Genomic DNA, 12,442 nt, shown 5'->3' on the forward strand with positions numbered 1-12,442 from the left:
TTGTGTTGAAATACCAGAATGAACCAAAAGTTTCCCAAATTTTAGGTAGACCATTTCTAGCTACAGCTGGTGAAGGTCGGATATGTTTAAACATTGGAAACATCCCAATGACCTTCGATATGGAAAAACTGATAAGACGACCTTTAATCGACAAACAAGCCTTTTATGTGGATGACATCTCTGAGTTGGCTGAAGAATCTTTCATAGACCTATGCTCAGATGATCCCCTGGAAAAAGTGCTTACATTTACTGAAAAGGAAATGTTCAACATCGACAGCAGGCTGATGAATATGCGCGATTAATAGACGCAAGTGTAGAGATAGCAAATGTCGATGACTTGGAGGATGACGATTCGGAAATCATTGTCGATCGATATTTAAAGTCGCCGTTGATCGACAACTATCCTCTTTAGAAAATTGGAATGCCGAAAAAGCACCGAAAGTTGAGTTGAAGCAACTACCTGCCGGACCTAAATATGCTTTTCTTTATAATAACTCTTACCTCGTAATCGTAAACGCCAACCTAATTAACGGAGAACTTGTGTTGTTGTTTAATAAACTGGGCAAGTATAGGAAAGCCCTCAGATACTCTCTCGATGATATTCCTGGTATCTCTCCATATCTGTGCATGCACCGAATTCACTTAGAAGATGATTCCAAATCGTCAGTGGAACAACAAAGAAGGCTAAACCCGAACCTAAATTAAGTTCTTAAGAAAGAAATTATCAAACTTCTAGATGCAGGACTCATCTACCCAATTTCCGATAGTAACTGGGTGAGCCTTGTGAATGTTGTACCTAAGAAAGGCGGTATTACAGTTGTGAAGAATGATAAAAACAAACACATTCCTATGCGAACTGTCACGTGCCTCGAATGTGTATCGATTATAGGATATTAAACGCTGCCACCAGAAAAGATCACTTTCCTTTGCCCTTCATTGATCAAATGTTGGAAAGATTGGCAAATCACCAATATTACTGTTTTCTTGATGGATTCTCTGGATTTTTCCAAATCCCTATTCATCCTGACGATCAAGAAAATACCACCTTTACATGCCCTTACGGAACATTCGCATACCGCAGAATGCCATTCGGTCTTTGTAATGCCCCTACCACTTTACAACGATGCATGATGTCAATCTTTACGGATATGATAGAAGATTTCATGGAAGTCTCCATGGACGATTTCTCAGTCTATGGATCCAGTTTCAAAACCTGCCTTGATAACCTGTGTAAAGTTTTGGAAAGATGTGAAGAAATGAACCTCGTTATAAACTGGGAAAAATGCCACTTCATGTTTAACGATGGAATCGTCCTAGGACATAAAGTTTCCGCTGCCAGTATAGTAGTAGATCGAGCAAAAATTGAGGTAATGACGGGTTTTCCTATACCCACAAACGTAAAGATGTGAGAAGTTTTCTCGGGCATGCCGGATTTTATAGGAGGTTTATACAAGATTTCAACAAAATCGCTACACCCCTCACAGCCCTCCTATGCAAAGAAGTTAAATTCGACTTCACACCAGAATGCGTAAAAGCTTTTGAAGAAATAAATAAAGCCTTAATAACTGCCCCCGTCTTACAAGGACCTGACTGGAACCTTCCTTTCAAAATTATGTGCGATGCGAGCGATTTCGCTGTAGGAACAGTTCTAGGCCAAAAGAAAGACAAAAAGCTACACACTGTCTACTATGCCAGTCGAACTCTCGATGAGGCACAAAAGAATTATGCAACAATGGAAAGGAACTGCTTGCTGTAGTTTATGCATTTGAAAAATTCCGCCAATACCTAGTTGGTTCGCGAGTCATTGTTCATACAGACCACGCTGCGATAAAATATTTAATGCAGAAGAAAGACATGAAACCACGACTCTTGCGATGGATCCTGCTACTCCAGGAATTTGACATAGAAATTAAAGACAAACGGGTAGTGGAAAACGGAGTCACAGACCACCTTTCCCGGATACGACTAGAGGATGACGTCCATATCGACGATTTCTTTCCGACAGAGAACATTTACCAAGCGGATTCATCATTCGTCGGTAACATATGTCTCACATACTTGGAGCCATCGATCGACGCTAACGATGCCATGTCGATCGACACTCCCGATGATCAAAACCAAGACACTTCCCCAACGACCATCACTTTCGATATAAAAGTCAGCGTCGCCTGCAACACCTTGCATCCTGAACATGACTCTCTCGTAGACAGAAATTTTGGTCGAGAGGTGCACACAGTCGAAAGAAGTTTAAAAGATAGACCTTGGTATGCTGACATAGTGAACTATCTAGCTGCTGACGTAGAACCTGAAAAGCTAAGAGGTTACATTTGAAATAAATTTTTGAGAGAAGTTAGGAGATATCACTGGGATGAACCATACCTCTATAAACATTGCTCTGACGAGATATATAGATGATGTTTCACCGAAACTGAAATTCCAGATATTTTGTTCCAATGCCATGGATTCGACTACGATGTGTTGGGGTCAAAAACGGTTACGACGGAATTACCACCCGAAAATCCTCGGAGATCGTATTTCCGAAAGAGATAGTAAAAAGGAAGATGTAACTTTCGTAAAATATAACCAAACACGAAGTTTTTACGAAGAAGTATCCTTGAAGATTCAAACCAAACTAACCAAGCTTGACCGTTGCGTAATTACCACGCATACACGCTGTCCGGTCGCTGCGTAGTCCGGTCGCTGCGTAGCAACCAAGTCCGAGCCAAAGCTCGGTCGCTACGAAGCGACCGAGTTTGAGTCAAAGCTCGGTCGCTACGTAGCGACCGAGCGCTCGTACAGCTCGGTCGCTACGTAGCGACCGAGCTCGAGCCAAAGCTCGGTTGCTACGTAGCGACCGAGCGCTCGTCCCGCTCGGTCGCTACGTAGCGACCGAGCTACGTAGCGACCGAGCGATCGTCCCGCTCGGTCGCTACGTAGCGACCGAGATCGAGCCGAAGCTCGGTCGCTACGTAGTGACCGAGCACTCGTCCCGCTCGGTCGCTACGTAGCGACCGAGCGATCGTCCAGCTCGGTCGCTACGTAGCGACCAAGCGCTCGTCCCGCTCGGTCGCCACGTAGCGACCGAGCGTTCATCCCGCTCGGTCGCTACATAGCGACCGAGCTCAAGCCAAAGCCCGGTCGCTACATAGCGACCGAGCGTTCGTCCCGCTCGGTCGCTACGTAGCAACCGGGCTCGAGCCGAAGTTCAGTCGCTGTGTAGCGATTGAACCCTTCCGAACATCGATACGACATCAATCCATGCATTCTCGTCAAACCTTCGAATGCTATCTCCCGAAGACCGTAGCAAGCTCAGTCCATGTTTTCCGCTATTCAAATTCATCAATCAAACTTCGCGGATTAGAACCGCGGAAAGTTCGTTCTTTATCAAAAAGAATTCGTAGTAACCCTGTCGAGTCGGAAGACGGCCCAAAGGGATCTAAAACACGACTCGAGGCCCATCCTACGATTTCTTAACCAAAAGCCCGTAAACCGCAGCACGGTTTACCCTTGGTCCACAAGGAAGGATAAATGTCAAGTTTCCGCGGATAAATACGGAAGTTTTGAAGATAATTGGAAGATCGGGAAAAATGGAATATCTCCATTTTTATGCTATGACGGCTTAAGGGCAGAAGAGTAAAAGCGTAAACCGACCTTGGAGCTAGTATATAAGGAGTCCTAGGCGAGGAGCATGGCAGAAGACTTTTCAGAGCAAACTTAGCACTTAGAGCAATTTAGGCAATTTTCCGTTTTTGTTATTTCGAGCTGCGACTCAATTAGGTTTAGCCGTCTTAGGGTTGCTAGAACTAGGAATCTCGCCGACAGCTCTCGAGCCCAGGCATATACCTTGTTGTAAACGCTCATACGCAGATTCGGAATAAGATCTACTTTGCTCTCTTTTTTATTTCTCATTCTTATCGTTGTTATTCTCGTGTTCTGATTGCTTGACGTGTGGTAATTAGCAGATATCCGGGTCCTCTGGGAAATTAGTTTTTCCTAGTTTCCCTATTTAAACGGAAATCGACAGTGCGAATTTCGGTTCCCACAGTTTGGCGCTAGAAGGAGGGGGGGGGGGGTACGGATCAATCTAACCCGCAAAAGCCACATCACTCTCGATCAGACATGTCAACTAACGACGCGGATAACGTGCAAACTCCTCTTAACGGAGGCAGCGGCACCGATCTCCACACTCCAGTAGCGGACGTATCCGCGGCCAACGCACAAGCCAACGCCGCGACGCTCGAGGAGTTTAAAAAGATGTTCGCCACCTATGAGAAAAGGTCGGAAGAACAGGATAAGCTCGTGAATACCTTGACCCAACAGGTTGAAACCTTAACGGCAAGGACCCAAGCAATCCGCCCCCGCGGAACCACCAAAATCCGCGGGAAAAGGCTCGACTTCGCTACCCCACTCGACAGATCAGGAGTCGCGCGGGAACGACCTTCCGGTCAAAACCCTAGCGAGAAATCTCCCATCGAAAAGGGGAACCCTGAAAGTCTTCCGCCCCCTGCAAAGGACTCGGAGGATAACGAAGCCGAACACATTGACCTGGATCCTAGCGATGTTTCCAACGACACCGACGAGGACGTCGACAGACATCCGAGAAGGACCAGAAGCCGATCTGCTCGGGAAGGCTCCCCGTTCGAAAAACCAATGACGGAAGAGGAAGAAATCGCCTATTGGAACGAACAGGAGGAGCTGGCTGAAAGACAAACCGAGCTCACTCGCAGTAAACGCCGACAGGCTCGGAAATCTACTGACGAGACATCGGATATCCGCGATCTTCGCGACTACATCACCAAGACTGCGGCAGAAGTGAGGGCCGTAAAGTCTCAAATCCATCATGCTACTAGTGCTGCCCCCGAAATCGATCGACTGTTGGAAGGAGCTCGGAAGACCCCTTTTACCAATCGCATTTCGGACATGAGGGTGTCCGATCCGGGAAAAATCAAAGTACCGAAGTACGATGGTACGGCCGATCCAAAAGCGCACCTTCAGGCTTTCCACATCGCGATGGGAAGAGCTAGACTGAAGGACGGCGAAAAGGATGCCGGCTACTGCCGCCTGTTCGTTGAAAACCTGGAAGGAGCAGCACTTGAATGGTTCGCACGCCTTCGTCGTAACACCATCGGGAGTTTCCGACAGCTCGCATCGGAATTTCTCAAGCAATACTCTGTATTCATAGACAGAGAAACTTCCGATGTTGACCTCTGGAGTCTCTCCCAGAGGGAAGACGAACCCCTCCGCGAGTTTATCAGTCGGTTCAAGCTGATAATGTCAAGGGTCAGTGGGATAAGCGACAAAGTGGCCATCGACGCGCTGAGAAAGACGCTCTGGTACAAGTCGAAATTCAGAAAGTGGATAACTCTCGACAAACCACGAACGATCCAGGACGCCCTCCACAAAGCAACGGACTACATCATAGTAGAGGAGGAAACTAAAGTCTTATCGCAAAAACATAAGGCGGTAAGACCATCCTCGAAAGACGTGGACCCGAAAGGGAAAAAGAAGAACTCTCGTAACGGCAAGTACGTCCATCACGAGGGGGAAGATCTCCAGGGGGCGCATAACTATGCGATCAACTCGGATCAGGGTCGGACCACGGGCAACACATGGACTCGCAATCAAGGGTATGACGAAAACACCTTCTGCGAGTTCCACCAATCCCGAGGACATTCCACAACCAACTGCAAAGTCTTGGGAGCAAGACTGGCCGCGAAGCTACTCGCTGGAGAGCTCTCGGAAGTAACTAGCGTCAAGGATCTGATCCTCGATTCTGATCGCCCTCCAAAGACGGACAGAAATCCGTCCGCTGAAAAATCCCCTCAACAAAACCAGCCTGGGGATAAACGCGGCAGGAGGCCAGACGACAAAGGGAACGATAACAATCGCCGCAGAGTCAATATGATCATCGGAGGATCACAATACTGCGGCGACACTGTGTCGGCCATCAAGGCTTACCAACGGAAGGCGGAGTCGAGCGCAAATTGGTCTACATGGTCTCCTCCCCGAGATGGCCAAAATTGCTCGATCACCTTCACAAAGGAAGAGGCCGGCGGCATCGATCAACCTCACTGCGACCCGCTCGTCATAGATCTCGTTATACGAGACTTAGAAGTCGGAAGGGTACTCGTCGACACGGGAAGCACGGTCAACGTAATCTTCCGCGACACTCTCAAACGGATGAGCATCGAACTCGGAGAAGTAATTCCGACGCCAAAACCACTCACGGGTTTTTCAGGCGAAGTATCGATGACTCTTGGATCGATCCAATTGCCAGTCATGGCCAAGGAGATCACGAAAATCGTCGAGTTCGCGGTGGTCGATCATCCCGCTATCTACAACGTGATCATGGGAACCCCATGGCTCAACGCCATGCAGGCAGTTCCGTCAACCTTCCACCTGGGTCTCAAATTCCCAACCCCAAGCGGAGTCGCGGCCATCTGGGGGTGCCAAAAACAGTCGCGGCTATGCTTCCTCGCAGAGCACAAGTTAAGGCAAATCACGACTTCTGCAGCTGTAAACGGCAAGCGCCCGAAGATAGACCAATCTTCGGCCAAAAGCACCCCGGGAAAAAAAGAATTAAAAACGTCTACCAACGCAAACGCATCGGACGTCGAAGCTCGACACAAGTCTGAAGCCCATGCTACAACTCAACCGGAACATCCGGAAAATAGCGTTGACCCAGCCACGATCGACAAGGTCAAGGCGGACATCGCGACATCTACCGCCGAGTAAGAACACTCGCGGCATGAAACAGAACTACGAGATGGCTTGATCCTCGAAAGGGGTACGTAGGCAGCTCGTCAAAAGACGAGTTCAGCTATCCCCCTCTCTAAAAAGGGGGGGAGTGGGTGCGTATACTCGTATACTCCCACTTAAAAAATTGCCTTTATTGTAATCGAGTTTTTAAGAAACTTCAAAAACTTTTACTACAATATACGTTGTCCTTTTTATCGGAAAACGTTTACGCTTCAGTTAAACACAAAAAATTTTCAGGACACGCCTGGAAACATTAAGACTCTTGTCTGCAGCCTCATCCGGCCCAAAAATCGTAAAAAAATCATCATCCTTCAAACGCACAAAGATACACGTATAATCCTCGAAACAACTGCGAGACGTCGCAAAGTTAAAATTCGAAGATAATACGAACAAATTGTCCGAACGCGACCACCAAAACCTTACACCCCGTTCGTCGATTGGCCCCGACGAACACGCCAGCCGTCTTAAACAAACGCAATTCGATCACTCTTTTGATCTTTAAAAACGTCCAGCACAAGGACAAAAGCGCGCTACAACAAAAATCCGAAATTTTGGTTTAGCACTTCCAGTTAATTCTGAGAAGATGCTCGATTCGTACCATACAAGTCATATAAGCCGAGAACATATCGCGGACTTTAAATCGGTGCGAATCAGGAAGAAATCGCAACAGGAAAAACGATAGCCGGCTAGTCACCGCATAAACCTTAACCGAAAGTAAACCTAGGTCTTGCCCTAAACCCAACGCTCTGGTCTCAAACATCTCAAGGCATGATATCTAAAAGATACGAGATCCTAAACCATGTCTCTCCGTTCGTATCTCAATGTTCTCGAAAATCGTAAAGATAAATAATTTTTACGAAAATCACGAACGAACCAACAGATTGAACGTCTCATCGGAATTAAATATGAGACGACAACTCATATTTACTTCAAACCTACTCAGGAAAACTCGAAAACGAAAACATTCATCATATAAATAACCGCGTAAAGCGGTAAGGGGATTCAAAGCCACCAACGGCCAATCCCGATAAACGATAAAAACGGCCAAAACAGGCCCGTACAAATCTCTCGGCCACAATCGGCCATAAACATGAAACAGAAAGACGAGCATCTCTCTTTCGATAACTATTCCACCTCTCATAATCCAAAGTCAAAGTCCCCGGACAACGAAGCACCGAACGCATCCGCGGGACGATCCACTTCCTCGCCATCATCGGGAAACCCAGTCGAAACCTCCTCGGTATCAGGGGAAACCGGGATGGAATCCCAGAACCCTTGAATCCGCTCGTCGATCGGAGGGATAAGCGCCTCAGCGTGGGCACGTTCATTCATCCCACTCTTCATCAAGCTCATTTCCTCCTCAAACGCATAGTCATCGGCTCGCGTCCTCCAAAGACTTCCGACCGAACCGCGGCACTCACGAAAGTCACCCACCAAGGTAAAGGCATTCTTGAGGTTCCCATACTCAACCTGGAATTGAGAGGCACGAGTCTTCATCACCTCGACGATTTCCCTCTTGCCTTTCCTTTCCGCTTTGCGGATGGCCCGCGCATGATCACGAGTAAGTTGCGCCTCTCGCTCCAACATCTCGCCTTGCACGCGAGCGAGATCCCGCTCCGCTTTCTCCGCTTTGAAGCGGTAGACCATGGCTTCTCTATGGCCCGCCTCAATGGCCGAGCCCAGCAAGCTCAGGCCCTGCAAAATCGATTGACATGTTATAAATATATATATACATAGGACAATCACCAAAAAATTCTCAAAAAACTAACCCCATTGATGATGCGAGATCCTTCCGCAACGACTCTCGGCCTCGCCGATTCTTTCGTAGGAGGAGGAGCATCGAAACCCGGTGGCAGATCAGCAAAGAAATCATCGAAATCCGGAATAGGGACCTCGCTCGAACCACTCCCATCGCCGTAAGCAAGGTTCGGATCCCATCCTGGAAGCATAGAGTCATCCATCGAAAATTCTATGTCGCCAAGATCGACATCTTTTCCCTTCCGAGAGCTCGACTCCGGCACAGCTGTTGGAGCTTCGACGGGATTCTGGTCGTCAGATTCGGAGTCGCTTCCCGTGTCCGCAGCCAAAGCAGGACCGGGTTGCACGAATCTCAGTGCCTTCCGAACCCTCTTCGGCGTAAAAGAAGTCCAGAAGAAGGGACCGTTCCTGAGAAGATCCCTCACCGCAATGATGTCCTCAGGGAACGGAGCAAGAGGGTTGATGAAGGGACGATCATTCGGCAACCTCCGGAACAGTGGAATGCAACTCTCTTCGACGGACGCAGCGTCTATACGAACAAAGAAAAAGAACTTCTTCCACGAGTTGAAGTTCGAAATGAACTTCTTAACCACTGACATAAATTTCCGAGGGACCAACCTATGCTTATCCGTATCTGTGACAAGTTGAAGCCTCAAAAGCGCTTCATAATGATCGACGGAAAGGGAAAGGCCATGCTCGTAGCTTAGGATCAGGATCCCAATAAGATGCTGAATGGCAAGGGGAGTCAACTGGCTTATCGCAACTTCGAAACGGTCCAACACTCGGACGAGAATTTCGGGTATTGGGAACCATAGGCGACAACGCACTACGAACGCCTCGTAGCAAGTGAAGTAACCCTCTGGGGGGCTGTTAGCACATTCCCCACGGCGAGGAACCCGGAACTCCACAGCATCCGGGATATGGTAGAACGATCGCATGATCGCGAGAAACTCGTCGGTACTCCTGCTTGCATCCCCTTTCTCGACTCCACGATGGGTCAGGACCGGGAACGACTTCTCCTTGGGAGGGGTCAACGAGCCATAATGAGCAACCCACCATGCCTCGTTCTCGGCAGGATGTACCGAGTGAGGCACGAACTCCATCTTCGGAACAATGAGCTCTTCGTAAGCACTCGCGGATGAAGACCCTTTTTTCGCAATCTTTTTCTTGCTCGATATCTTTAAACTTCTCCTAAGAAAATAGAGGAAAAGGGTGGAGAGAAAGAAAGAAAATTTTTTCTTAAGAAAGATCTTAGAGAAAGACAAGAAAGTGAAAAAATTCTGAAACAAGTTACCTCCCTTCTTATAAGCATGAGGATTTACTGTTCAAGCTCGGACTTTCGGATATTAATTCCATCCATCACGCCTAACTTGCCGAACATGCCTAACCGCACGCTAGGATCCTACGATGCATGATCCTAACGGGCTAGGGGGCTAACTGTTGGGGTCAAAAACGGTTACGACGGAATTACAACCCGAAAATCCTCGGAGATAGTTTTTCCGAAAGAGATAGTAAAAAGGAAGATGTAACTTTCGTAAAATATAACCAAACACGAAGTTTTTACGAAGAAGTATCCTTGAAGATTCAAACCAAACTAACCAAGCTCGACCGTTGCGTAATTACCACGCATACACGCTGTCCGGTCGCTGCGTAGCAACCAAGTCCGAGACAAAGCTTGGTCGGTACGAAGCGACCGAGCTCGAGTCAAAGCTCGGTCGCTACGTAGGGACCGAGCGTTCGTCCAGCTCGGTCGCTACGTAGGGACCGAGCGCTCGTCCAGCTCGGTCGCTACGTAGCGACCGAGCTCGAGCCAAAGCTCGGTCGCTACGTAGCGACCGAGCTCGAGCCAAAGCTCGGTCGCTACGTAGCGACCGAGCGCTCGTCCCGCTTGTTCGCTACGTAGCAACCGAGCTCGAGCCGATGCTCGGTCGCTACGTAGGGACCGAGCGATCGTCCCGCTCGGTCGCTACGTAGCGACCGAGCTCGAGCCAAAGCTCGGTCGCTACGTAGCGACCGACCGATCGTGCCGCTCGGTCGCTACGTAGGGACCGAGCTCGAGCCGAAGCTCGGTCGCTACGTAGGGACCGAGCTCGAGCCGAAGCTCGGTCGCTACGTAGCGACCGAGCTTGAGCCGAAGCTCGGTCGCTACGTAGCGACCGCGCACTCGTCCCGCTCGGTCGCTACGTAGCGACCGAGCTCGAGCCAAAGCTCGGTCGCTATGTAGCGACCAAGCGCTCGTCCCGCTCGGTCGCCACGTAGCGACCGAGCGTTCGTCCCGCTCGCTACGTAGCGACCGAGCGTTCGTCCCCACGCTACGTAGCGACCGAGCTCAAGCCAAAGCTCGGTCACTACGTAGCGACTGAGCATTCGTCCCGCTCGGTCGCTACGTAGCAACCGGACTCGAGCCGAATTTCAGTCGCTGTGTAGCGATTGAACCCTTCCAAACATCGATACGACATCAATCCATGCATTCTCGTCAAACCTTCGAATGCTATCTCCCGAAGACCGTAGCAAGCTCAGTCCATGTTTTCCGCTATTCAAATTCATCGATCAAACTTCGCGGATTAGAAACCGCGGAAAGTTCGTTCTTTATCAAAAAGAATTTGTAGTAAACGTGTCGAGTTGGAAGACGGCCCAAAGGGATTTAAAACACGACTCGAGGCCCATCCTACGATTTCTTAACCAAAAGCCCGTAAACCGCAGCACGGTTTACGCTTGGTCCACAAGGAAGGATAAATGTCAAGTTTCCGCGGATAAATACGGAAGTTTTGAAGATAATTGGAAGATCGGGAAAAATGGAATATCTCCATTTTTATGCTATGACGGCTTAAGGGCAGAAGAGCAAAAGCGTAAACCGACCTTGGAGCTAGTATATAAGGAGTCCTAGGCGAGGAGCATGGCATAGGACTTTTCAGAGCAAACTTAGCACTTAGAGCAATTTAGGATATTTTCCGTTTTTGTTATTTCGAGCTGCGACTCAATTAGGTTTAACCGTCTTAGGGTTGCTAGTACTAGGAATCTCGCCGACAGCTCTCGAGCCCAGGCTTATACCTTGTTGTAAACGCTCATACGCAGATTCGAAATAAGATCTACTTTGCTCTCTTTTTCGATTTCTTATTCTTATCGTTGTTATTCTCGTGTTCCGATTGCTTGACGTGTGGTAATTAGCAGATATTCGGGTCCTCTGGGAAATTAGGGTTTTCCTAGTTTCCTTATTTAAACGGAAATTAACAGTGCGAATTTCAGTTCCCACACGATGGACATTTTTGAACCTTTAAAACGGTATCAAAAATTCTTCAGCCAGGATTCTGGTGGCCAACTATGTTTCGCGATACTCATGCATACATAGCACAATACTACAGATGCCAACGAAGAGGAAAAATCAGCAAAAGACACTAAATGGAACATAAGTCTATTCTAGAAGTAGAAGTCTTTGATTGTTGGGGAATAGAGTTCATGGGTCATTTCCCTTCCTCATACGGGAACAAGTATATTCTTGTTACTGTTGATTATATTTCCAAATGGGTCGAAGCAGTAGCTTCCCCAACAAATGATGCATCTGTAGTTATCAAGCTTTTCAAGAGCATTATTTTTCCAAGATTTGGAGTTCCTAGAGTAGTCATAAGCGACATTGGCTCCCATTTTATTAACAAAATTTTTGACGGATTACTCCGGAAGAACGGAGTTCACCACAGAGTTGCTATACCCTACCATCCGCAAACAAGTGGACAAGTAGAAGTCCCAAATCGACAGATCAAAGAAAACTTAGAAAAGACCGTCAGAACTTCTAGGAAAGATTGGTCTAGAAAACTGGAAAATGCACTTTGGGATTACCGGACTGCATTCAAAACTCCATTAGGAACAACACCATTTCACCTGCTCTATGGAAAATCATGTCACTTACCGGTTGAGCTAAAGCACAAGG

Source organism: Brassica napus, chromosome C2 (genome assembly GCF_020379485.1).
Source record: "Brassica napus cultivar Da-Ae chromosome C2, Da-Ae, whole genome shotgun sequence".
NCBI lineage: Eukaryota > Viridiplantae > Streptophyta > Magnoliopsida > Brassicales > Brassicaceae > Brassica > Brassica napus.